This window comes from Wyeomyia smithii, chromosome 2 (genome assembly GCF_029784165.1).
Source record: "Wyeomyia smithii strain HCP4-BCI-WySm-NY-G18 chromosome 2, ASM2978416v1, whole genome shotgun sequence".
Lineage (NCBI taxonomy): Eukaryota > Metazoa > Arthropoda > Insecta > Diptera > Culicidae > Wyeomyia > Wyeomyia smithii.
In genome coordinates, this window is record NC_073695.1 from 37,782,245 (window position 1) to 37,805,873 (window position 23,629).

Consider the following 23,629-nt stretch of genomic DNA (forward strand, 5'->3'; position numbering starts at 1 on the left):
AAATCAATAGGGTCTTATGAGGCAACTAGACCTTCACGAAGAACACGTTCCTTTCCATAACTTTTGAACCACATGTTCAATCTTAAAGAAATTCAAAAGTTAAAAGTTTTTACATTTTGATACATAACCTCTAAACTAGAAATCCGATTACAATAAAATCCAACAAGGTCTTATGGGGCAAATAGACCTTTCATTTGCAATTAATTTCATTGAAACCGGTCCAGCCATCTCTGAGAAAATCGAGTGAGATTGGGAGAGCGTTACACACACACACGAATACACACACATGCAGAAAATGCTCAGCTCGTCGAACTGAGTCGAGTGATATACGACATTCGGCCCTTTGGAGCACTTTTATACCTTTAGTTTTTCCAGTGATTGCTATACCTTTATAGGAGAAGGGCGAAAAGGTGCACATACACACTTACACACCCATACACAAACATATACACCTATACATGCATATATGCAGAAAATGCTCGATTCGTCGAACTGAATCGAGTAGTATATGACATTCGGCCATTTGGACTTTTCTACCTTTTAATTAGCCAGTGATCGTTAGGAGAAAGTCAATATGTTTTCTTTCATTATGTGATTTCACATTTTTATGAACAACGGACAAAGTTACAATCCGATTACAATGAAATTCAATAGCAACCTATGGGGCAACTAGACCTTACATTTGACACTAATTTTGTGAAATTCGGTTCAGCCATCTCAGAGAAAAATGAGTGAGTTTAAACAACCTCAGGATAACTTTTCTTTACATAACTTTTGAACCATATGTTCAATCATAACGAAATTTGAAAGTTAAGGGTTCTGGAGACAGCCCGATCATTTGAAACCAGTTTTATTGAAATCGGTTATGTGGTTTCTGAGATATTGAGGTTTCATGATGTTTACATTTTGATACATAACCTCTAAACTAAAAATCCGATTACAATGAAATTCAATAGTAACCTATGGCGCAACTAGACCTTTCATTTGCAATTAATTTTATGAAAATCGGTCCAGCCATCTCTGAGAAAAGTGAGTGAGAAAAAAAAGTTGCACATACACACACACACATACACACATACATACATACATACAGAAAATGCTCAGTTCGTCGAAAGGGGTCGAGTGGTATATGACATTCGGCCATTGAGACCACTTTTATACCTTTGGTTTTTCCAGTGATTGCTATACCTTTCTAGGAGAAAGGCAAAACATGTAGAACCATTTGTAAATAAAACTGAATTAAATCCAGCCGAGCAATCGTCACACAATATTTTTGCTTTGGAATTACTTAAGCATTTTTTCACGATCGATGTTTCGCATTAAAATCACCGATGATAAAAAATATTAGATTTATTTCTCGTAAGTTTTTGTGAATCTCTCTTGAAATGATTTTTATGCTCACCAGTGTACCAGTGAAAAGGTAAATACACTGCGGCTATAAATAAAACGCCAATATCTGTTTCGATTTCAATTCCCAAACTTTCAATAACTTTTGTTTCAAGATGGGGCAAAACACGATGTTTTATTCGGCGGTGGATTAATGTTGCAGCTCCACCCCCGGCAACATCAATTCTGTCAAACCTTTTTACTTTTTTTTAGTTTAATATTAGGCTTCAAAAGCGTTTCAGTTACAACTGCAATATGCACATCATGGACTGTCAAAAAATTAAAAATCATCTTCTTCCGCTTTTAAAGAGCGAGCATTCAAATTTAGAGGATTGTCAGCATTATTTAAAGTCCTTGCTGAATTTAAATTACATGATAATATCAGTTTTAAATGTTATACCTACTTGAACAACCTCGTACATCGAGTTACAGTTCAACAAAGCAAACATAAGCTGCAGCATGGATTGTTGTAGGTAGTCAATCTTCTCGGGAGTTGGACTACCTAGAAAAATACTGGTTGAATCTTCGGCACCAAACACGAAATGCTCGTTGCTGTTTGAATTTGAAAGAATACCTGAAAGGACACTAGCATTTGAACAGCCTGGCGTTCTTGTGAAATGCAACTAACAAAATTTAAGTACAAATAACTTAATTCTAAGTAATTTTCATATAATGTACTTTATAACTTTGTACCCAATTAAGATAAAAATTTTATTGGTTCAGCAAAGTTTCATTTTTGTATATCTTTTACAATTTTGCCAAATAAACCATTCCTCTATCTTTTAACACAGAAAGTTTTTTTTGTATTTTTAATACAGTAAATTTTTTAAAACTTTTGACAATCTGATATTATGCGGGTCTTTCATACAAAAAATTGTGCCGAAGACACCATTAAGCTAGGATGAAGGTGGGTGCGCTATAAAATTAAGTTCCACTTTTTGCCGTTTTGGACCACTGTACATCGACAGGAAAAGTGATGACCACCGTTTCCTGGGATTCACAAGAACGTAATCAAAATTCTTTCGACCGAAAAATGAGCCGCAGTGTCTTTAGCATAGTTTTTTTTATAGAAGTTGCAATTTTGTGATTATTTCACCTAAAAGTAAGTAACAAATATTATTTTCTCATTTTTGCATACGAAAATCATGTTTGTTCGCCAGACTTGCGATACATTTTGTAAGAAACAATTTTGTCGAAGACATCATCCTTCTTTACGCCTATTAAATTCGACTTTTTTGGAGTTTGTTTTCAATAAATTTTTATATTTTTCAATGTTTCAATGTTCTACAATGCTAATTACTATAACGCAGCGGTTCTCAACCTGGGGTACGCGTACCCCAGGGGGTACTCGAAAGCCTTCAGGGGGTACGCGAAAGAAAAATCAGTAATGGCGGACAAAGCCATTTTTCTTTATAATATTTCATTTATTGTTCAATCTTGCTGTTAAAACATGACTGTAGCAATCAAACAAACGTTAGTTCAATTTGAAACCTGAACTAGACTACCACAACATGATCTACTACTATTTTCTCCCACTCTGCGAGAACATTCCAAGCCACGGGGTACAATTGATATGAAAAACATCGCTAAGGGGTACGCGAACAAAAAAAGGTTGAGAACCGCTGCTATAACGAAACATACAATTTCAACGAAGATTTTTTTTTCATTTTTTTATAGTTTTTTATTTATTGAAAATTTTTATTGACATAATGTACACATTAACTAACAAATATCTACAATTATTATTTTTTTCAATAGCGAAATTTTAAACTGAAATAATTCAAAATAGATTTGCTTCGATTTTTTTTTATAAAATCCTAATTGATGAAACTGTTAAAAATTTTTGGTCGCAGTGGATCAAGAAATACAATTGAAAATTTTATCAGTGTTTCAGTCTTACACTTTACAGGAATGATGTCTTCGGCAAAGTTGTAAATGATTCATAAAAGGCAGACAGTAAGTACAGCTGGAAAAGCAAGAAATGAGCGAACTGAAAATATGATACAGACTTTAAAATATTACTTTACAAGTAAACTTTGCAATAAATAATAATTATAAAAAATATATACCGCGATAGTTGCAGAGGTACAAAAAATAACGGACTACTTGGGCAGCGGTTTGCTTCGGCTGATTTTGCATTAGACTGCTGTAGAAAAACTTACTAAAGCAGTCCGATACCCTACAAACCGAGAAAAAAAGCATTTTCGTTTTAAAACAATATTTCAAACATCCCTCCTAGTCGTGCAATTTTAAGTCGAGTACTCCTACTCGCAAGCAGGAACTCGCGCACACTTTTAGATCTCTGAGTGGCAATGCAAAAAGTTTCTGCGCGTCGGTGCGCGCTTGCTGCTTCTCAGGTGAATGCATGAAGAATAAAGAGTATCTCGAAAGCGTGTGTGCAAAAGACTTGAGAAGCGTAGCGTATGTCTCGTTCTCAAGCAGAAAGGAGGAGAAATGTTTTGATGATTTGCAACGCTGGAAGGTGCTTCACCTTTTGTTGTAGATGATGTCAAATGTTGGAGACTTTTTTCTACTAACCTCTCTTGTTTTGGAGATATACCTTTTCGTATCAGACTAGTTCTTATTCGATTTTTTTTTTAATATTTGAAAAACTGTAGCATTTTGAAGGTAACAATGTTCAGCATATATTTTATTTGCTTGAAACACACAACTTTGTAGAAGGCACAAACCATAACTTCTAAACAGACCGAGGTTCTGCTTATAAATCCCGCGCTAGCACCACTGCTAAATCTATCTTTTTAGTCTTACGTTTAGAAGAAATGTGATTCTCAGGTAATTTGTAGATAAAATTATCGCAAAAAACTTTGCCTAGTCCTTAAAGTTAGATTTTTCTAAATATCTGAAAAACTGTAGCGTTTAGAAGGCAACAATGTTCAGCATATATTTGTATATCATAAGACTTAAAGAAGATAGCACCTGAACAAAATCGCTCCAAATGACCCGGAAATACGTAAAAATTTAATTGACCATTTTTGATTGCAAATATTTTGAAAAATGTGAAAAAAATCGATTTTTTTAAAGAATAATCTTCGATAAAAAAATGGATTTTCATTTCTTCATCCTGGACCTTTTTTGTTGCGTAGTTACTTCAAGTTTCTTAAAAAAAATCCATTTTTTTTTGAGTAGTCAACGGTGAACATTTTTTATGAAGCATTATTGATTCCCTACAACTCATTCTTAGACAGTTGTATATACAACCAACGATTCCTGAGCTACAATAGAACTTATGCCAAAATACAGATACCCTTTTTTTAGAAAATAGCTAATGAATCTATAAAATCTCTCCATCTGTGAACAATGTCCAGTTTGCTAAGCTCATTTTTTTTTGCTTTGCTGAGGTCGTTTGGCGCGATTTTGCTCATCTAGGTTTTGAACGTCTTTATAATTGTTGTGTTTCAAAGTGCTGTTTTTTATTGTTGAATTTTGTTAAATTAGTTTTAATCATACTTTCCTACTGGAAATATTATGAAGTCTAACAACCAAGTTCTGAATTTTCGTTATTCCTCAGTACTATTACCGTCCACCGGTTTCATATTCTCGTTAATATTTAACTTTCTTCGTCAATGGAAAAAAACAGGAAGAAAACATGTGTAATTATGTTGATGGAAGCGGATTTTTTTGCAGAAAATGAAATAAAGAATACTCCATTGCACCATCGTTCAAAATACATGTTCATATCCTTAAAGGCAAATTTGTACCTAATGATGTCATGAATTTCATTATAGCGTTACTCCCTAGGGAAGGGTAATTAATCAAAGTGCCTAAATTTATTGCTATATTAAGTGAAACGAAGCTGGCGTTATTCGAAGGTAAGCAATATACGGGTGGCGAAAACGGTTTTAAAATTGAATTCCCTAATTTTCCGTGATATTCGTCTTGGTTAAAAATTTTTCCCAGATTGTTTATCAGTTTTCTTCGAAAATCTGTGATCGAAAAATGAAATCCCTGACATTCCCTGATTGGCCAGGTTTTCGCCACTCTGAATTTTGTAGTTTTAGAAAACAATGATTATTACGCAACTTTGCTAGTTTTGATATTCAGAAGGTGTTTTAGCTTATTGATCATATCATATCGTATTCTGCATGAGTAATTTGAGGGGTTATATACCTAAAAAATTTTATTGCATTATCTAAAAGTACAACTTCTTAACAACATTTTTACTAATTTTCGCAAAGATTTGAGCGTCACGGCCGCAGAAGCTAAACTTGAAACCTAATGCGCGCTTACCTCGGAATGGTGTTTAACCTCAAAGATTCACTAGGAGAAAAATTTTCACTGGCAAAATAACTGCTCTCACACTGGTGAGCAAATCGACGCACTTTCGTAGAGAGCAGCGAATCGTGTGTATCTAAGGAGATTGCAAAACACCGTGGTGGAATCTGAAATATCTCTCCTGAGAGAGATGACAAACTGAGGTGAAAAGAAAAGAAAGTATACACAATAACTAAACAACAGAGCTTAATGCAGTGCATTTGCAATGAGTCTCAGCATATATAAAATGAGGGGAGCATCTAGGTAAGAAAGTAGATTGCGTTTTTTGTCGAGTTTATTCTGTATCTCGAAACACACATTCGCATCACATTCTTCTACTAGAAAACTCAAGTTGTCTCTGTAGTACTATCTCAGAAGTGCCCACCGTGGTGTACTTTTGTGTGTTCTCACTAGACTGATTTACCATTATTGTTACGCTCAGCTGTGGTGAAGCAGCCAGTGTGTTTTTTTTTTTTCTGCGAGCGTCAGAAGCATAGTACAAAGCAGAAGAAAGAAGTGTGATGCAAAAAATTATTACACGCAGCACTCATACTAAAGAAGTCCGCGGTAAATTTTAACTCAGCTCTTTCCACATATTGAGAAAAACAACAGGCCTACTAACATGAAAGATTATGAATTTAACCTAAAATAATTAATTTTGAAAACAAATTCTCAGATTTGAAGCATGAGTGCTAACTAATTTTGACAACCAGCAAATCTTGAATGAGACCACTAGGTGGATCAACTCGTGATTTTATTTCAGTGCGACGTTTCGCTTATGTTGGCACGTTCGAAGCTTACAGCTTATCCCAGTTTTTCCCAGTGGGTGCTATAAATTAAATTTTCCCACAGCTAAAGACGCCATTCATCAAACAGATCCGTGAATATAGCGTGTCCCGTAATTTTCCAATTCCTTCCCATTGAAGGGTGATCAACGACAGCACCCAACAGTGTCATCAATATCTGCATTCAAGTCATACATCACACCACCACCACGCGCACCCCATCGTACCATGACAGAAGACACCAGTCATTCGTCATGTTGTCGACTGACACTTCCCCTTTTGCCTCCCCTCCCCCAGGTGTACAGAGATAAGCAACTATTCGTCCGATGTCGCGTGTTTTTCGCTACTAGCATTCCAATTGGTGTACGGCACGTAACGTTGCTTGAACCTTAGCAGCAAGAGCAATGGCACCGTGAACTTCTGTCACCAGCTAGTTTTCGTGTGTAACTGCTTCCTGTTGCATTCCGTTGGCATTAAGTTGTAGTCGTACGTGCATTCTGAAATATGCTATTTCATAGGTGCAACACAGATGAACATAATCACATCCATGGAATGACTTGAAAAATTCCCGGACACTTACACCCACTCGTATGCACCTTTCTAGCTAACCTCTTCTCGAACAAAAAAAAACCGACCCATTTGATCACAACGGTCGCAATTGGCACAAGAAGCCGCCGGCTACGGTATTCATAGCGACTCGCCCGTAATCACAACCCATGCACAGACCGAACACAGAGCTAGATCGGTAAATAATACAGAGGAGATTACTGGCTAGAAGAAAAGCATCATATCGCCGGTTGTCTAGACATGAGAGTAGCACCGTGCTTCCTCTTTTTCAGGATTCCCTATCTTCCAGAGAACTTTCACGTGGACCAAAGGAGAAGAGCACTTCTATATCTTCCATCCCATCGACCGTAATCATCGTCATCATCATCATCGTTGTCGCTGTCGGTGGTAGGAAACCATTTCTCTTTTCCTGTTCTTTCAAACGCATCGCGACACGGGTACAGGGTGTATCACAGCATAGCCTCCTTCTGGAAACATTTCCATTCTAGGTTTCTCCGCTAATCTAATCCCTTCAAAGTTGTCGTACAGACGAAACGTATTTTTGAATTCCTAGTAAAAAATCCGCACCCACCCTGTTGTAGTTCGCCTCGCCGCCGGAAACGAAATCCTCGTGCAGCGGTTTCGGGCCCGGCATTACGGGCACTTGTTGTAAGCAGGAGTGCGGTCTCGATGAACGACAAGGACGACGACGGATGCTGGTTTATCGATTTTTTTTTGAGCTCATATTTTTATTTTTATTTCATTTTTTTTTTGCAAACTTCCATGTGTTAGTGAACGTCGTCTAGGGGTATCCCATCGCTTCAGCAGCCGCAAGCCGCTAGAAAATCCGCACGCTACCAGAATGATTGTCAATTTTGACGGGATTAGGGTGCCAGATGTCTGTGGTGGTGGTAATACCCGGCTTTTGTGGTTTCAGGGATAACCTACGAGCATTTTGAGGGTGTCTACTTAAAATCGATATTGAAACCATTTTAGTCGCTGTTGGCGAGCAGGTAATCAAAATACATTAAGGTAAAAAAGTATTTTTTTTCTGGTAATAATATTGAAAAAAGCAAAGTCTTGGTGCTACATTCCGATTCGGAACTCGACCTTCTGTTTATTATACACAGATTTTGCAGCCAACTGTTTAGTGTACAGGACAATTGCGGGGCTAGCGCTACGATCCTACTGACACTAACAGTCTCTTCCGAGCCGGGACACGAACCTACGACGACTGGCATGTTAGGCCAGTATCGTACCTCAAGACCAGCTGGAATGGTGGTATAATATTATTTGCTATGATATTATTTACTACATAAATAACTTCAAAATTTGTAATCTAGGTCAAATTTAAAAAAGGAACTTATAACTTTGGAATATTTGAGTAAGACATAATTATTAATGTCAGTAAAACGCGATTTAAAAATGTAGGTTATAAGAAAATCAAATCTGAGTTGATTCTAGTAAAATAACATTAAAAGCAGTAGAATCTGTAAGATCTGAGAAATCTGAATAAACATTTAACGTAAGTATAATCTGAATACAAAATAATCTGACAAAAAAACTAAGCGAAATTTGCGTAAAATCTGAATGAACTTGATAAGAAAAATTTAAAAGGGTTATGAAATTTAGATAAAATCGAAATAAAGTACTATGAATAATATATGCGAAAATTTATGAATTTAATAATAAGTAAAAGTAAGTTTTTCAGTTTTAAGCCTATTTTGAGTAACATTGCTTCAACAAATATGTTGATAAAATATGCAATTCTTTAATAAAATCACTCTTAACAAAGTGTAACTCTCTCTTCTTGCCCAGTATGAGTGCTACGTGTAAAAATTTTTTACATCAAACATTTTCATCCCGCTTTGTGCTGTTTCTGCCGTTCGCAGAAAAATAAAACATGCGTGACGGGGGGCTTGATTTTTTTTTTCAGTTCCGAGATGCGAAGTTAACAACGCAATCCACTTTCATACCTAGATGCTTTATGCTACATGATATATTCTTGAGAGTCACACAGTGTGAGCACTGCAGTGAGCTCTGTTCTGATGTGCTTTCGTATGAAAAAGATCAAAGAGCGTAATGTGCTTTCCTGTGAAAAAGATTACTGTCTCTTTGAAGAGATATTTCAGATTACACCGCGGAGTTTTTTTTTTGCAAGCTACTCAGATACAAATGATTCGCTGCTCTCTTTGCCCACCAGCGTGAAAGCAATTGTTTTCGCAATGAAAGATATACTCGTACACACTAGTGATTCATTGAAAAGAAATGACAAGCTTGAAAAAAATGTTAACAAACTTTAAAGGAATATTTATCCTCTCCAGAGAATCGTAATTGGCGACATTGGCATGGAGGACGAGGTTTCAATAAGACTCTTTCCTCTTGGCATAATAAGTCCCTCTTTGAATTAACCTGACCAAAGAGGAACGTTAGGTGAGGTCTCTTTCCAGGGAATTGTAGTTTGGTGGTATTGGTAGGATTGAAAGAAGCTCGGTATAGTAAAGCAGTAAGCTTGAAACGGAAGGGCAACACACACAAGCACAGATATAAATGAAAAGTGTATCATTTACTTCAATAGTGATACTGCCAATAATATGAAGTGCAGAGTACAGAAACACGTGGGCAATATCACAATAGACCAAATGTCTCTAGTCGCAATGATGAGTCCACATAGAGAAAAAAATGATTAAAAGACGCCATTTTATGCTACTAGTTATTTTTTTCTGAGAAGCTTACTGGAAAATGCTATACTATTGATGATTACAAAAATTTTAGAGCCAAAACGGTTTGATTAGTGTAATGCCCTCGGCAAAGTTCTAGATAATAATTTTATCTTTCTGAAAATATAGACTTTGAAAAAATAAATATTTTCGGAGACAAAATCATATCTACAACTTTGCCGAATACGTCGCATGAATCTGTGGTTGTTGCTGGAGAATCACGAATAAAAAGGTGAATTTCGATTAAAAAAAAAACAAGTTTTATCTTATCTTTCCCTTTTCATGAATGGGTCTTTAGCAATTTTTAGTGTATTATTCAAGCTTTCTTTCATAAATATTGGTATATCGAGTCATAACGACACGCATATCGAAAATAAAATTCTAAGAAGTTACGAATAAAAACTAGCATGCAGAAATTCAGTGCAGAGGCGTCGCGTGGCTGATTCCGTCACATGTGCACCAAACACTCATTTAAGTTCTCTTCTTAAATGAAAGAAGAAAATCAAACCAAAGTATACAATTCTTTGAATTGAAGGGTTTCGCTAGTACGCTCACTTGTCTTTATAGGTTATCATATTTCGATAATTGCATATGCCCAGATGCTTGGGAAAAGCGTACCTGTGCAGTGCACATGTTGCACAGGCGGACCCGACGCCACTGATTCAGTGTTCATTGTTTATCGGATCACTGTAGCAAGAGGATTATTTACTGGAAATCAAATCTACCGGCAGCAAGCAGAGCTGCCACTCATTTGATCACAGGCGTCCATAGCCGTCGAACCAACAGAGGAAACCAGTGGACCGTACTGCACAGTATTGCTCAACATGTACGGACCTGTTAGTGATTCTGTCTGGATCTGGTGCGTTCGCTTTTAGCCGTTTGGTCATTGCTAATAGTTAGCTGTGCGTGTGCTGGTAGCGTGAGTCTACTTGGAATATGTGTTGTTTGCTTGCTAGCAATGTGTGTGAAAAAATAATAAGAGAACTAGAATCTTCCCGGGACATAGGCATAGGCATCATTGTTTGGAAAAACCAATGGCACTTTTTAGCGTCCCAAAATTATATAATTGGAGTAGTTGATGTTGTTATACAACTCACCAAAACGTTGCTGATAGTGGTAAATACCACGCAATAAGCGTATAATTGAAAACTTGCTTTTCTTCTTCGTGTTCGTTTTTCGACCGCGTCCGGTAGAGCTATCGGGAATGTTTTATTTTCCTTGGTATTTCCTAGTCTTCGATCAATGACCACGGAGAATGGATAATAAAAATCTCCCTGTCTGTCGCAGTCGTAGAGATTTGGAAATAAACTCACCTACTACTTTCAAATTGGCGTGCTACAAATCGTAGCAGGTTTCATTCGACCAATGAATATCGTGATTACTGCCTTTGCTTCTAACATCCCTCAAACTGAGAAGTCCATCACGTACAGATCTGGCGAGTTCGAAGGCTACTCATCCTTGGTGGTGACAGGGGGAAAGTTGGACTTGCACTAGTCTTGAACGATCTTCTTTGTGTGAACCGGGTGTGAATTATGGCACACCCTGTACACATGTCTTTCAAAGAACCGCGTCTACCGAAGTGCAATCGCTTTCTCAAGAGTAGTTGGGATAAGTAATAGACAAGTAAACAATTGCGCACCACTCGCATAGAATCACGGTGTTTCACATGAAAAATACTCAGGATTTACCTTCGTAATGAATTAACGCGCAACATAGATTCCACCACTTACCACGGTGACACACCGTTCTTTTTCGTAACAGTCAGGGAGAAACAGACGTAAACTCCATCTCCGACAACAACGGCTGTTACACCTCCTTCTTTATAAGCTCTTCCCTTACCCTAACGACTGTGATAACGTAGCCGGCGTCGTTATCGATCTATACAAAGCGAAAGCAACTGAATTCTTGTACATTGAAGATGGTAAACTAATCCCAAGTAGTCAAATACGTGGTTAAGTTGTACAAACTTTACCAGCTCAGATGCATCACGGAGGAGCAATTACGAAATGTGTGGTCGTCAAGCTCAAGCTCAGTACCCTGATATAGGGTAGCGTACAGAAGTTTCATTTTTCATTTTCATTGCTAAGAAGGTACCTTGCGGATGCTAGAATATGATCGTGGCAGAGAGAAGAAAGACGAAGTCCTGTTCTTGTGCTGGGTTTCAATTGCTGTTAGGTCGCGCTGGGAGCGTTGGTGCTAGAGTTTCGTCTATCTGGTGGCTATTACGGACTTCTTTGTAGCTGCAAAGGGGCTGGAAGTGGTAGGAAATTATACCAGAAATAACAAGAGAACTAGAATTATCCCGTGTCAATAGCAAAAGGCAATCCAACGACGAATTAAACAAACTTGCTGGTGTCACTTTCATGAAACACCAATAGCACTTGTCAGCGCCCCAATATCATATAAGGAAGACCGAGGGAAAAGCGGCTACATCTCAGCGTGTGCTTGAACGGGGAATCAGAACAACCGGGAAAACAGTGTAAAAGTACCTGGCGAACATGAACATTAGGGTGAGACAAAAAATAGATGTAAGCTCCTATGCACTTTTCGTGTTCCTTGTGGGTCCTATAACAGCTGTGTGAATTTTCAGATTGATCGGTTGAACTATATTTTTGCGCCCGATTTTTAAAGTTTCCATACAATTTTATATGGGAAAATCCACCTTTTCAAAACTTATTCTCTAGAAATGTTCAGCTGTCTCCTAAAAATACATCGAAACATGATGTTTGTAGGAAATTGTCATGGGAAAAACTCTTCTGAATACCGTAAGGCGCTACGATGCTTGTAGAGGAAGTTATTCACCCCAAACTGATTGAATGTCTGACAGACGGCTCACCATTGAATTTTTCCAGCAACACTGCTACAGCGTGCTACTATTGCAAATTTGCTTAAGGATGAGAAATAATTTCGCGTGAAATTAAGCTTGAAAGTGTAATTTTGCTCATAGTATCTTCGGAGGAGCCTCCAAGATAAATTTTACGCGATATCATTTCTTATCACATGGTTGAATTGGCATGCTGCAGCAGTATTGCTAGAAAAATTCAATGGTGAGTCGTTCGTCAGATATTCAATCAGTTTGAGGGAAATAACTTTTTCTACAGCCATCGTAGCGCCTTACGGTATTCAGCAGATTTTTTCTAGGAAAATTTCCTACAAATATCATGTATCGATATATTTTTAGGAGCCAACTAGACAGCTCTAGAGAATAAGTTTTGAGAAAGTGGATTTTCCCATATAAAATCCTATAGAAACTTTAAAAATCGGGCGCAAAAATATAGTTTCACCGATCGTTCTGAGAATTTACACAGTTGTTGTAGGACCCATAAGGAACACGAAAAGTTCATGGGAGCAAAAAAAAAAAATAACACCATCGCTTTTTGCCCATATAATCGTGTCTCAGTCTAATGAACATACGAGTCAGGAAGCGGCAGTCCCGTGCACTGTTCTCGGAGCTGCATCAAGTCTATTATCCCGACGAATCGCGACGTGGCGGTGGTGATGGACGACGAGACCTACCTCAGCCTGGGTAGCAACGACTGGCAGGGCGCTTCGTAGCTCCGAGGCGAAGTTTATCTCACACATCAAGTTCTCCAAGAAGGCTGTGCTGACAATCAGTAAAAAGATTGTCAAAGCTGCTTTCCTTACGCTCTAGATCGGCCGTGCCTGACGGAAGTTGCGTCATTCATCAAGAATTCATCAGACCTTAAGGGCAAAGACGCGAACGTTCTGGTTAACTGCGGAAAGGCCGCTTGCAAGGGGGTGGGTGTTTTTTTGCATGTAAGCTACCTTTCATGGGAAAGTTATTAAATTATCTGTCTTAGTTTTTTTTTTATCACTATCCGAAAAAAGTTCATATTTTTAATGCAAACGTTGTCATATGCTCATGATTGAAACGCTTTGCACAGGGTTATTAAAATCCTCTGCTTTGACCAAATGACGGACAAAAGCCTATTTCCCGAGCAATTTCTCGAGATAGAATTAAACTCGTCGGTCGGTTCATGTATGAAAGCAGCGCGAATTTCGTGCACCAATCTTGGCTCACGGTAGCTAATCTCTTCCTGTCTAGCGGTGTAGCCGGAGCCATCGCTCATTCGACATCGAGTCGATCCAGTTATTCCGCTTTCGGATCGTTCTCACACACTAGTGTGGTTCTCCCTCTGGGCTGCACACTAACACCGCTTTTGGGTGTTATATAAATCTTTTTATTTTGGTATATTACTGTTTGCTGTTAAGTTATGTTAAAATAATCAATTCGTTTCGACAGGACAGACCGAAGTGGCGGCTGTGTCACACATGTGCTGGACCGACAAACACAAAGCGGCCATCGTCGTCGTTTCCATCAATTTCCTTGTGTGTGCGATCTATCATTCAGCCTCTTTCCTCTCTACTACTCACTCCTCTTTGTAAGATGTCGTATTCCACTGTGCATCAGCGCGAACAATAAATTATAGCGTACAGAATATATAGAATTCCTCCAGTCTACAACGCGGCGAAGCCGTCGTTAGAAATGGAGTTTGTAAATTATCATTCGGTGCGTCAGTTAGTCAAAGTTACTGTACAGCTTCCCCCAACCCGAGAGATCGTGATCCGTATGGCCTTGGTATATTTGTATGAGTGCTAGTGTGTGTTGGTGTTCGTGTGAACAGATGAGAATGTACCGTTGTAGTATCATCAACGCAGCGCTTAGATTTTATAATATGGAAATTAAAAAGGCTTATCGAATATGTATGCAAAGCGCGGAGCTGATCGTAAAACTCGTCATGATACCGTAAACCACACCGTGGGATTTAATATTTCTTCATTTTTCCCCTGGCGTACACCTTGAACGGAGAGGGGCTGACGACTGGAGCGGGAAAATCTGCTATTTATATTCGTAGGTCACATTCCACGAAGCAGCGACGGATGTCTTGAACGGTCGCTGTCACATTTGGAAAGTGCATTTTGATGTCACAGTCCTACTCCACCATCCGGTACGGCACTACTGGAATTTATCCATATGTTGAACAGGAACGTAATGTGTGTTTTTAAAACGGTATGCTAAAATGTATTGTCATTCCAAACATTGGAATTCAAGCGGAAAGAAGAAACTCAGAAAAAAATATCTGTCATGCAAATTTTTGGGGAAGATGTTATGTACATTATCATATCATATCATCGTCCGGGTAAGAAAAGTTTTCTTAGAAAACCATGAAATGCACCTGCAACGGAATGATCACAAAATCGAATGTATTGAATGCGTAATTAGGGCAGAACTTCGAACAATACACGCTCGTAACAGCATCCTCCAATGGTGCTGCCAGGTATCATTACCACAACTTTTTGGTGTCGCTATAATAATAAAATGCCGAGTAATTTTCCACTTGATTAGGGCCGCATCCGTGCGAATTACAGCACTCTATCTGCCACGTCTCACATACATACACACATACACACACACGGTCGCATGCGCTTCGTTTCCGAGCGCTAACTGAACATCCGCTGCGTGTGCTGTTAGATTGGGACTAATTGAAACCAATGAATGTTATTTTTTTCTGGCGCAGAGAAGCTGACTGGCGGTCCGGTTTGGACGAATTTTGAGTGCCCTGCCATCGTGTGTCTGCGCACTTATGGCCGACGACGACGACGACGATGGTATCAGCTGGGGGATTCTTCATCTTGTGGTTAAGTGCACATGTGTGTGTGTGGTATAAAATTTCTGTGGTATAAAATTTAGACGAAAAATGCAATTATTGTACATTTGCTCTCAAGTGGAAAAGCGGAGCGAAACTTACCAAAGGCGGATTGTATCGGATTAATCTAAATTTTAATCTTGGTAATTTATATGGAATTATGACTGCGTTTTCGGTCGTTTTATTCATGGGATTCAACCCAGTGTGTTAGGAACAGAAGCCTACATTAAATCTTTGGGATCTTGAATTCAATCTAAACTTGTTTAAAACTAATTGAACAACCTCGGACCTTTTGAGAGTCTGCTAGAACATCATTTTCTTTTGTTCGATTAAAAAGAGACTTTCTAGAATTATTCCAATTTTCATTAGTTTTTCTTATATTCTCCATAATATGTATAGTCAATATTTTAAAACTTCCGACATGAATGTACTTTCGAAATAGATCTTCATCCTTCTATAAACGAAGAAAAAAATATTCTGAACTTTTTATAATAAAAATCTGATTCATTATAAAATTATCTTTGAGGAAGTGAGAAAGAATGGCGAGCATTACTTTCACATGTCCTTTTGGAAGCAAAATGTACATTTGTGAAACATTCTATAGAGACAAAGAATTCCTGGAAACGAAAATTACAATTATTATTCGAGGTGGCATATTCCCCAATCCAGTTATGCGATGAACCTGTTTCTGTTCCTTCTGATTTGACCTGCTTATGCAATATTTGTTTCCACTAAAGGCCAACTTATTATTTATTTATTTTTCGGAGCTCCAAATTGTATGAGAACGAGACAGAGAGAAAGAAAGCAACAGAAATCAAAACTTGTCGATTGTTGTTTTGAAAGTGGCCCTCTCGACAAGCAGCAGATCAAGGTATGGATTAAACACAGCGGTGGTGGTGCCGCTAATTGGGTCAACCGTGGTACGGTTTCCTAGCTGCGCCACCTGCCGCTATGAACCGAAATCTCTCCATTGTTGGGTGCCTCACTCGGAACGTGCTGCTTGACTTAAGTAATATCCAAAAAAAAAAACGGACTTTTTGTGGTAACAGTAGCAGTGGTAGGAAAAGAGCAGCGGCAGGTTAGTGTTCGGCAATAAAAAGATATGATCGTGCGGTGATTAGTCAATGAGTGAACGGATTTCTCATGGCATCGCCATGTTAGATTTGAGTTGCTTTGTTGTTTGCTTGCGAGCGAACTTCGTGATGGCATTTTGTTGCTTTGCTGGGAGCGTCGTTTGCGGTCGTGCTCTTTGTTCTCGATCGAGGCCGAAGCTTTTTCGGCTGCCGGGTGATGACAATAATAGTGTCAGGTTGCTGAAGTAAACCTCGGTAGCAGTGGGAATTGTCATTTGATTTGCAACAAATTTGTTAGACACTTAACCGTGATCGTATCCGAACAGGGTTGAAAATTTAGCTGGCTGTGACGAGACATTTTGTTTAACTTTATTTCTTTACCCCTTTTGAATATATTTCTTTATAATTCAAAAGAGCAGCAATATGAAGGTTGTTTTCGCAATTTCGCAACGATTGAGGTAGACATTTAAATAAAACCTAAAGAGATTTTTTTTATGTTAACCTTTATCTCTAAGATCGCTTCACCCGATTCCCAGGAATTTTATGCTGATGAAAACAAAACACAACATAAATCGAATAGGATAGAACTCGCTGTACGCTGTGTCACACATAAAGAAAAAATGCTGTTCCAATTTCCGTTGGTCATTTATAAAGCTTGTACTAAAAAGTTTTTCTCTAAATTAGCGATATAAGTCGAGAATACCAATCTCAAAAGTGACATGTTCAAATACCATCCAAACATAAGTTTCTATTATTGTGACCGAAATGGCAAAAGTAGAATAGATTATCTAGATGACATTGGGCGACAAAAGCGAAAAAAAATGCAGCCCTTAAGCTCAAAATAGTTGCCCTAGAAAGATTATAGTTTTTTAACCATTCCTGTGAAATTTGGTGCCTCTGGCCATTATCAAAACGCGTCAACTTACGACAAAGTGTCGCATAGTAATGGCTCACCGGGCTCGAAGCTTCAACATTATGTTTACGAGAAAACTTATTTAAGTCTTTGAAGTAATGTTAGTGGCTCGAGGCACCAAAATTCACAGGAATGGTTAAAAAGCTGTAATCTTCCATCTTTTCCAGTTTGAGCTTTACTTGCCACATACTTGATATTTGTAGGAAATTTCCCTGGGAAAAATTCTTCTGAAGACCGTAAGGCACTGCGATGCTTGTAGAAAAAGTTATTCACCCCAAACTGATTGAATGTCTGACGAACGGCTCACTATTGAATTTTACTAGCAATACTGCTGCAGCTTGCTGCTATTGTAAATTCAATCATGTGATGAGAAATCATATCGTGTAAAATTTATCTTGGAGGCTTCTCCGAAGATACTATGAGTAAAAATTACACTCTGAAGTTTAATTCCACGCGAAATTATTTCTCATCTTTAAGCAAATGTGCAATAGCAGTATGCTGTAGCAGTGTTGCTGGAAAAATTCACTGGTGAGTCGTTCGTCGAACATTCAATTAGTTTGGGGTGAACACGAAAAGTGTATGGGAGCGAAAATATAACACCATCGCTTTTTTTCCTTATAACCGTGTCTCAGTCTAATGCACACACACAGGCAAGTTCGACGCAGAGCTACCGCAGGCTTTTTGAATTAAAAAAATTCTATTCTACTTTCGCCGTACACAGTTTACTATGAAGGTCATGCACAACCGTACGAGTCAACAGGAAGACAATAATGGCCAACATTAGTGACAATACGATAGTGTAGCCGGTGGTGATTTTTGGAGTTGAGAAAAATGTATAATCTGCAATTTATTTGTTTGGTTGTCCTTAAAAGAACAGTTTGTTGTTCAATATAACATCGGATGTAATGCTAATCGCACCTCTGTGCTACCCTGACAGCCCCACTATCACATAGGTACTTTTATAACACAACAGAAAGCTGCTTTCACACTGAAAACTAGCCACGGCCAGCAGATTATTATTGCCAGGATACGGGAAGCTTGTGTTGCCAAAACAAGGCAAAACTTCACTGGAGAAAAAACCTATGCCAGAACTGATTCAACTGCTGGCTACCTGTTGTCACTCGCGCTGAATCATGTTTGACGGACGCACCATTCAAAAGTAATGTGATAGGTTTGAACAGAAGCAGACTCTTATATAGCCCATGTTGAAGTTGTGAAAGGCCACGCCTGTTTTGTAACTTACTCCTCCCTTTTATTAGGTTTTTTCTTCTCCCAGTTTCGATCAACGCAAGTCAACACAGGTCCAGAATACATTGAGAATACGTAAAATTAGTATAATAATTCGTTTATATACACTGACGATTTTTTTATTGTTTCGGAAAAAATAGAGGTATGCCTCATTTCACGTGGTTTATGGACAGCCCCTTGTCACTACAATACTTTCTCATATGATAAATTCATTTACAGTAGAAAACTAACAATTCGACAACAAAATAATAATTTTAGCAGTAAATATTAATTTTCCGACCATTGTTGAAGGGTAAGTGGTGGGGGAGCCTGAGAATAAACCCATGTTTAAGTCCTAAGATTCGAACCCATGACTATCCGCTTGACAAAACGGACCATCCCTCCCACCATCCACTAGTAAAATGATAGAATTGAGCAGAAGCAGACGTTTGTATAGGCCAAAAAACGGAGAGAAGCATTACGCGACCAATCAGAAGATGAAAACTGTGTTTCAACAAGGTTTGACAAATTTCAATAGTAGAGTAGTTCGGTAATTCAAATTTTCCGATTTGGGCAGATGCATAGATGATTTTCCAATCGATTTCTCAAGAACGAAGGAAAACCGTTGAAAACTAACCGACTTTTGAACCGCATTTGAAATTGGGCATATTTTTCCCCTGTTGTTTAGGATTTTCATTGTACACCCCTATGTAGCGAAGCTTTCTGAGAGACGTAGTTTTACGTCGAAAAATAGTGTAGAATTTCTTAGATAAATATTCACTTTGACGTAGAACTACTTCCGGTTAGCTTCTAAGGGAGGGTGTAAAACGAAAATTTAAAGTCGGATCTTCGTTTAATTTTTAATTAAATTGAAATGCTTCTTAGTTAGTTTTCAACAGATCGATTGAAAAATTATTTACGCGTCCACCAAAATACAGAAATTGTAATTTTATTATATAAGCTATTGTACTACTGAAAAACGTCGAGTCATGTTTTGAGCGCAGATTTTGACGAATCAGTGCTAAAAACAAGAACAAATAACATCAATAGTAATAATTCTTGAAACAAGATGATATATCAAGGGATCGAAAATCGACCCCAGATGCCATTTTTAATTCATAGATGGCGATTTGAAGTTTCTGTAAAACAGCATAAAAATGTGTCTGAAATAATGCACAGAATCCGATTCGAATGCCATTTTGAAATCCACAATGGCGACTTCCGGTTCCTAGAAAACAGCCCAAAATTATCAAATACCACCCATTATGAGTATTCGTTATGATGCACAGAGGTCGAAAATCGTCTGCAAACGCCATTTTGACGTATAAAGTGACGATTTCCGGAAAACAGCCTCAAACAACCAAATGTCGCTCAATACGGGTTTTATGGAGTCGAGCTCCCAGAGATCAAAAGTCAAATCCAGACGCCATTTTGAAATCAAAAATGGCAGACTTCCGGTTTCCGAAAATGATCGAACACTATCCAAAATAATTATTTTTAGAAAGAAAATGATACTCAAAAGCTGTAAATCGACTCCGGACTCCATTTTCAAATCCAAGACTTTCGGTTTGTGGAATCGAGTCAAAAATGGCCAAATACTACCCAATATGAGTATTTTCGGATCCTAAATGATGCCCAGAGACCGGTAATCGACTACAGATTCAAGGTGACGACCTCCGGTTTCCGGAAAAAGCTTAAAACAATCGGATATCACTTCCGGCAAACAGCCTTAAATGACCGAACACTACCCAACATGGGATTTCTGGCATCGAGATAATGTACAGAGACCGAAAATCAACCCCAGGCACTTTTTTTAAATACAAGTATGGCAGCATTTGCTTTCCGGAAACAACCAAATACCACCCAATATGGTTGTTTCTGGAACCAAAATGATACTCAGAGGCCGGAAAACGACTTCAGATGCCTTCTGTTCTTTGGAAAACAGCCTAGAAAAATGGCTGGATACTACCCAACATCGATATTTCCGGATGAAGCACAGACACAGGTTATTCTGTTAGTTTTAGATCCTATGATGTTTCCATTTACTATTGCAAAAAATATAGTGATTTTTTGTGTACAATTTTGGAGTCTAAACACCAATTTTCTACACTCGTCCATAGACATTTCGCTTCAGAATTAAGATTTTGAGATGAAATTTTCGAAGATTTCACCTTCTAAAACATATACACTGGATTCTTTTTTATGCGATTGTCTTTTACGTAATTTTATTTTACACGATAATTTTATCAAAACGACGTGATCTTTTTTACACGAATTGTTGAAAATTACGCGACTTTTTTTACGGGATTCTTTTTTACGAGGACGCATCAATCGCGTAATAAAAGAATCCAGTGTACGCCCTTTTGGGCTTGAGTAAGAGTGGTTCAAATATCTGTTGAAATGTTTTCAAAACAAAAACACAAAATTTCATCAAAATAAGATTTTTCATATTTCAGTCAAAAAGATAGTTGATTTATTCGTAGCCTGATTGTGTTCCTTACTTGCCTTGCAGCAATTTAAATCGTTCATATTGATTAATAATTATGGCAGTTTTCAGCAGACTCTACTCAAAATTATAGCATTTTTTTTGTGAGATTTGGACCACTGCGAGCATTATTTTGATCTATACAATGACTATAGCAATTACGACTTGAGCAGCTTTTGAACACGACATTTTGGCTGGCCTTTTACCCCACTAACCCTTTTTCCAAAAACCTCAGATTTTGTAAATGATTGCATTATTACATAACTGAACATAACCAGAAAATTTCAGCCCGGTTGAAGAAGAACATTGACACAAAACGGAGTTACGCTTTTGCACAATGGGTTAAAATGATGGTCAAAACATGTTAAAGAAAAATTTAATTTTCTCACATTTTTTAGAGACATCATATGAATTCCTTGAGCTGTGCTACCAAACGTATTCTTTGGGTTTTTTGTCTATCTGGAAGTTAGGTACCTGAATTTGAAAATCTAGTAATTCTGGCCGGAATAACCAGAGAACAAGAATCATCGGCAACTGGCACTTTTTGGTGCCTCAAAGTGTTGTAATTGAAATGGATAGTTGAATTTTCCCTTTTACAAAACGTTGTTGATAGCGGGGAAAGCCTTGCAAATAAGCATATTTTTCTTGGTGTTCATTTTTCGACAGCGGCCGGTGCAGTGAATCGTTCTGGTCTCGAACACCGAATAGGTGCGAATTTGCTGTTTACTGAGAAAGGGAGAATCTACCGAGTTCGCTAATTCATTTGTTTGTCTTGTCATTAGAGGCCATCCACATACCACGTGGACAGCTTTGGGAGGAGGGGTCTGTATAATGTCCACGGTCCATACAAAATTTTTAGAATTTTTATGGGCAGTTGTCCACGGAGGGGAAGGGAGGGAGGTCAAAATCGTCAAAAATCTGTGCACGCGGAATGTGGATGGCCCCTTACAAGCTACGAACAAATGCTTTTCTAGTTCGAATATCTGCGAAGTGGAGATGCCAATATAAATAAGGTTTCATTCATATGTTTTATTTATATTAATTACTGTTCAAAGCGCTCTAATATCTCAGCAAATAAAAATTTTACTGTTAAATAAAAAATATAGAAAAATACAGCAGTCGGTTGTGTCTTTGATACCACCCTCCTACTATATTTCCAAAGGATATAGACAAGAGAGGAATAGCCTTCACAGAGTAGAATAAATATGCCAATTTTCATGAAAATCGGTTCACATTCCTCAATATTCTAGCGATTTCACGATTTTAGTACTTTTAGAAAATCAACTTTTGGCCAGCGTTTTTACCCCACTAACCCCTTTTCAAAAAATCTGAGATTGTGCAAAACATTAATTGATAAACAAACTCTGAAAGTTTCAGCCAGATCGGAGAGCCTCGATATAACTCCCTCTGGAAAGGTGGTTGCGGTTCTCGCGAACTGGCTCTTAAGTTGGACCAACTTTGTCTCTTGGTTTTATCGACACAGATGACTTCTAGGGAAACAGCCAATTATTTGGATTTGTTTTATGGTAGACAGGTATCTAGCGACTTTGCGTGTACAAATTTAGACATGGCAATGCCGACGCATAAAATTGTTTACATACATTTTACCAATCACAAAATGCGGAAATAGACTAGACGTCGCTGACAAAAGCCACTTACACATAGCGTTTCTGATTGTGCAATTATTGCATCAAGCCAAAACGAACTGGTTAAAATGTCAGACAGTTTTGTCGAGTGCGAAGATAGTTGTTTAGAACACGCAAAGCTTTATTATAATAATTATTCAAAATGCATAATTTGTTACTTCTAAAACATAATACTCTGCACAACTTTTGTAGATAAATCTATTGAATCTGTCTATCTTTTTAAAGACATATTAAAGATTGATTGTTTTGTAAGACTGTTTCGCTTGCGGTGGTAGCAAAATTATTACCGTTCGAACACTCTTATATATTACAACTTGGAATTCGTTTACACACAATACACTTTAGTGTAGTGAATAAAGACGTTATGTTTTCAGCATTTAAAGACCTGTTTATTTTTCCACCAAAAACGCCGGATCTTAACCGTAAATCGAGGCGATAATTCGCGATTCATTCTTCCAATCAAATTTACAGGCTGGCTCTAAATAGGCCCATTTCAATGTCAAACTTTATTGTTCAATTTTTTCATATGAGCCATGATTCGGTGCTGTTGTTGGTGGCACAGCCACCATCCAAAGTGAGTTGCAGTTTTGTTCCCCTACGTCAACATTTTGCTGTGTCCGCTTTTGTACTCTCAGCAGATCTCTCTCTCTCCTAAAGTGCTGGAACAGCACGAGGTGATTTTGTTTTTATTTATTTTTTTGTGACGCCATCACTACGCGCTCCTTCTCTTTTCATTATCCCGCCTTCCAGCGGTTCGTGGACTCGCGCGAATGGTTTTGTGGATATTAAACTTTCATGCACTTTGCACTGATGCCGTCTGTCCCGCAATCCGACTTCACCGCCAAGTGAGTGGATTTTGGCTGATTTTAAAAAACTGTTTGCGTGTCCGGCGTGTTTTTTTGTTCGT

General features: G+C 38.0%; 1 protein-coding gene across 13 annotated transcripts in view; it reads right to left on the reverse strand.

Moving 5' to 3' along the window:
- Positions 1-23,629, reverse strand: part of LOC129723681 (RNA binding protein fox-1 homolog 2-like) — a 523,296-nt gene that overhangs the window by 328,895 nt on the left and 170,772 nt on the right. The gene's annotated exons all lie outside the window — the stretch shown is intronic.